This window comes from Sebastes fasciatus, chromosome 7 (genome assembly GCF_043250625.1).
Source record: "Sebastes fasciatus isolate fSebFas1 chromosome 7, fSebFas1.pri, whole genome shotgun sequence".
NCBI lineage: Eukaryota > Metazoa > Chordata > Actinopteri > Perciformes > Sebastidae > Sebastes > Sebastes fasciatus.
In genome coordinates this window covers 482,545-487,891 of record NC_133801.1, presented here as the reverse complement: position 1 = coordinate 487,891, position 5,347 = coordinate 482,545, and positions in this window count along the sequence as shown.

Below are 5,347 nucleotides of genomic sequence, written 5' to 3'. Positions count from 1 at the left end.
AAAATTTGATAATGACAGGAGACTACAACACTGTGTTGGATGTAGATCTGGTTCGAAAAGGCATACAAACTAAGAATTATCATTCTAGAGCATATAATGCTATTTCTGGCCTCATGACCTCACTAGATTTAATTGACATATGGCGATTGCAAAATCCAAAGCAAACAAGATATACATGGAGACGAGGAAATCAGGCTAGCAGAATAGATTATTTCTTAACATCATTTTCTTTGACTCCAAAAATGAATAAAGTCGAGATTAAAGAGAGATTTAGGTCAGATCATCATCTTATAACCTTGAGCATTTGTACCACAACGTTTCATAGGGGTCCAGGATACTGGAAATTAAATCAGAAGCTATTGAAGGATAAAGAGTTTATAGATACAACAAACAAATTCATAAAAGATTTCTTTGTAGTGAATAATGATACAGCGGATCCTTTGATTATATGGGATGCTTTTAAAATACACCTTAAGGGGACACTGCATTCAATACAGCTCAAGGAAAAATAAAAATCGTTTGGAGACAGAAAAAATATTGATAGCTGAGATAGAAGATTTAACAGAACGGGTAGACAATAATACAAATGTGTCACAAGCTCTACTGGACAATCTTGAGCACAAGGAAAGAGAGTTAGAAAGACTATGTGCAGAGAAAGCCAACGTATCATATTTGAGAAATAGAATAGAATGGCTGGAAAAATCGGGAGAGATCAACCAAATATTTTTTAAATCTGCAGTATAAAAAACACTGTAAAGAAAAATGTTTTGAAGCTTGTAGTAGGAAATAAAATCATTGAAAAAACCAAGGGAAATTTTGCTGGTACAACATAATTACTTTTCAAAATTGTACTCCTTACAGAGCCTACCAGAGGATTTATTGCCTCAAAATACTAGCCCCAATTCTCAAGACGATAATACCGTAAAGTTAACAGAGAAAGAAAAAAATCTTGTGAGGGACTTATTACGCTGGATGGAATTACATCCCGCTATTAACTCCTTTGAAAAAGGTAAAAAGTCCAGGAGCCGATGGCATACCTGTAAACTTTTATCAAACCTTCTATGAGTCTGTTAAAACACCTTTGCTGAACACCTTCAACTGGTCATATAGCAAAAAACAACTTACAGAAACTCGACAGGAAGGTTTAATCTCACTATTATTGAAACAAGATTCAGGTGGAAGGTATAAAGATCCCACTACTCTAAAGAATTGGAGGCCAATCACACTACAATGTAACGATGCTAAAATATTAGCCAAATGTCTTGCAAACAGATTAAAACTAGTACTGCCCAATATTATTCATCCAGATCAGTGTGGCTTCTTACAGTGTCGATCTATCAGTGACAGTATTAGACAAATAATTGAAATAATTGAATATTATGACTCAACAAAAACCTCTGCTTTCATTTTTTTTTTTTTTTTTTTTGCTGCCTTTGAGAAAGCTTTCGATAAAGTACGTTTGGATTTTATTTATAAAATGTTTAGAATATTTTAACTTTGGAGACTCTTTAATTAGTTGGATAAAAAGTAATGTATAGTAATCCAAAGTGTAAAATAATAAACAATGTTTTTTTTCTGAAACAATTAAGCAATATAGAAGATTGAAAGAAGGATGTCCACTGTCTGCGTATCTATTTATTATAGCTATAGAAATCTTAGCACAAAAAGTAAGAATGAATAACAACATAGAAGGTTTGAGAATAAATAGTTTGGAATCAAAAATATCAATGTATGCGGACGATGTAAACTTTCAAAATCAACCAAATGTTGCATCCTTTACTGCATTAGTTAAAGAGTTGAATAACTTCTCAGTAATTTCCTGACTAAAACCTAACTATGATAAATGTACTGTGCTGCGAATTGGATCTCTGAAAGGTACAAATTTTAATATCTATAGTAATCTGCCCACTAAAATGGTCAGATGGCCCAATAGATGTCATTGGTATACATATCCCTAAAGACATGGACCTTATCATGAAGGAAAACTTTGATAGAAAGCTACATACAGTAGACAGAAAATTAAAAAGTTTGGGGAATGACTAACTTAACTTTATATGGAAAAAAATAACCGTGATAAATTCCTTAGTGATTCCTCAGTTTATCTATATCCTCATGTCATTACCTACCCCAGGAGAGGAGCTGTTTAAAAAATATGAGCAAAATGTGTTCAATTTCATATGGGGTTGGAAGCCTGACAAAATTAAAAGAGCTTATCTGTATAATGATTACAAACACTGTGGACTTAAATTGTTAAACCTTAAGGCACTCAACTTTGCACTAAAAGCATCCCTTATACCAAAATGTATCTTAAATCCGCAGTGGTTTTCAGCAAAATGATTGAGGTCTGCTCATCCTCTGTTCCACAAAGAACTCTATCCTTACCTCCAGTTAACTGCTTTTCAGTTCACTATATTAAAGAGAAAGTCATTTCCATACTTATCCGGCTTTTTGGAAGAGGCCATAGTCAGTTGGTTTCAATACCAATATCATCAACCAGAGTGAAGTTATGAAATCCAGAGCCAAGTGTTGTGGTATAATAGAAATATTTTGATTAATGATCACCGTATCTTTATTGAATCAATGTTTGAAAAAAGGAATATTATTTATAAATGACCTCTTGAATAGTGGGGGCGAAATCAAGACTTATGATGAATTTAAAATAGTATACGGTAATGTTTGTGACCTTTTTACATTTAATCAACTCTGTGCAGCTATACCTCAGATCTGGAAAAGGAAGCTATTATTATGTACAAAACAAATGGCATGTTACCCCTACATTAAGGACACAACATGGATGAATAAGACAAAAATAAACAAGAAAATATATCAGTTATACATGCAACTTAAACACATTTCTGCTACACCAGTAGCTATCCAGTCAAAAATGGGGGTATTTGTTAGACAAATGTATCCCATGGAGGAAAGTATATGCATGTATTTACACAACTTCTTTTGATGTCTCCATTAGAATTTTACAACTAAAACTAATCTACAAATTCTTGCCTACTAAGAGAATGCTAAAAAAAATTAAAATGGGGCATCCAACAAGGTGACATATGTAGATTGTGTGAGGAGGAAGAGGAGTCAGACATTCATTTATTTTTGGTATTGTAAGGAAGTTGCATTATTTTGGATTAACGTTGAAAAAAGTGGATCTCAGTCTACAAATCAAATTTCTATAGTTGTCCTTTATCTATAATGTTTGGTGATTTAAGGGGTGATGAAAAAAAAAAAAGGAAAAGACCTGAACAACATCATCATTACGATGGGGAAAGCATTTATATTTAAAGCTATAAAAAGACAACAGTTAAACACTGAACATTTCAAAATGTTTTTGAAACATCAGTGGGTTCTTGAGAGGGATGTTAATAGAAATAAAAGAACAGAATATCATTTTTGATCATGGGTGGGCTACTTTGAGTCAGGGTGAGGATTGGAGTTAAACAAAATTAATTAATAAGTAATGTCGACAAAAAGGTCAACTAAAGGGATGTAAATATGTCCTTTTTTTTTTTTTTTTTTTTTTTTTGTCTGTAAAATAGAATAGATAACTGTGTAAGCGAATGTGTCTAAGTGGATATCTATATGTAAGCGGGTGTGGATATAGACATATGTATATACTGTATGTGTGTGTGTGTGTATCTACACACTTAGTCAAAATTGTTGGTACCCTTCCGTTAAAGAAAGAATAAAAAAAAAACAATGGTCACTGAAATAACTTGAAACTGACAAAAAGTAATAATAAAAATTTATTGAAAATGAACTAATGAAAATCAGCTAATGTTTTTGAATTTTGGTTCAGAATCATTTAAAAAAACAAACTAATGAAGCTGGCCTGGACAAAAATGATGGTACCCCTAGAAAAGATTGAAAATAATTTGACCATAGGGGCACATTAAACATTGGCTGTGTCTAAGTGGATATCTATATGTAAGCGGGTGTGGATATAGACATATGTATATACTGTATGTGTGTGTGTGTGTGTGTGTGTGTGTGTGTATCTACACACATAGTCAAAATTGTTGGTACCCTTCCGTTAAAGAAAGAATAAAAAAAAAAAAAAACAATGGTCACTGAAATAACTTGAAACTGACAAAAAAGTAATAATCAATAAAAATGTATTGAAAATGAACTAATGAAAATCAGCTAATGTTTTTGAATTTTGGTTCAGAATCATTTAAAAAAACAAACTAATGAAGCTGGCCTGGACAAAAATGATGGTACCCCTAGAAAAGATTGAAAATAATTTGACCATAGGGGCACATTAAACATTGGTATCATGGTGTGTACCACACTGAACATGGACCACAGAAAGCTAAGGAGAGAGTTGTCTCAGGAGATTAGAAAGAAAATTATAGACAAGCATGTTAAAGGTAAAAGCTATAAGACCATCTCCAAGCAGCCTGATGTGTTTAGGCAGTTGATCGCACGCTAAAATACCCAAGAAATTTGTCCCATTAATAATTATTTTTCTAACAATGCTAGTTAGTTCTATAGTATTCATAGTGTTTTAGTAGTAGTCCATGAGCCATTTTCTCCTGTTTGAGCCAAAGTGGACTTAATGGCAGACAACCCCGGAGGACACCAATTCATAAAAAAGTGAGGCTGGAATATGCCAAAATGCATATTGACAAGCCACAAAGCTTCTTGGAGAATGTCTTTTGGACAGATGAGACAAAACTGGGGCTTTTTGGCAAGTCACATCAGCTCTATGTTCACAGACGCCAAAAATGAAGCATCCAAAGAAAAGAACACTGTACCTAATGTGCAAAATGCAAGAGTGGCGTTAGGAAAAGCGTCCTCTTCAAAAGTTGTGAAGTTTGGTAAACACGACCTCAGCTGAATGCTGACTATATACACAAAGTGTAGGTAAAAGATGGAGCTAGTGACATCTCATGAATACGCATGGTTGACAGGCCTTGAGGTTGCCCCATTCACACTACATACATTTTTTTTTTTTTTTTTTTAAAAACCCACTATATTGTAACTCTACCGACATTGCACCGCTTTTTTTTTTTGGGAGATGACTACAAGCAAAATTAGTGGTGTACTAACACACATCTACCAATTTAAATGTTAACAAATCATTACAGCACAGATACATCTCCTAAAGAATTTTAGGAGATGGCATACAAGAGATGACCCCCATCCCGCTCACATCCACCCCATTTGTCCCTGGATACATGCTGATATCTATTACAAACAATACCACCCCATACACCACCCCCCTCTCACAGATACATCTCATAAAGAATTTTAGGAGATGACATGAAGGAGATGACATACTTCCCTTCTCACACCATTTGTCCTGGATACATGTTAATATCGACTACGAACAACGCTAATC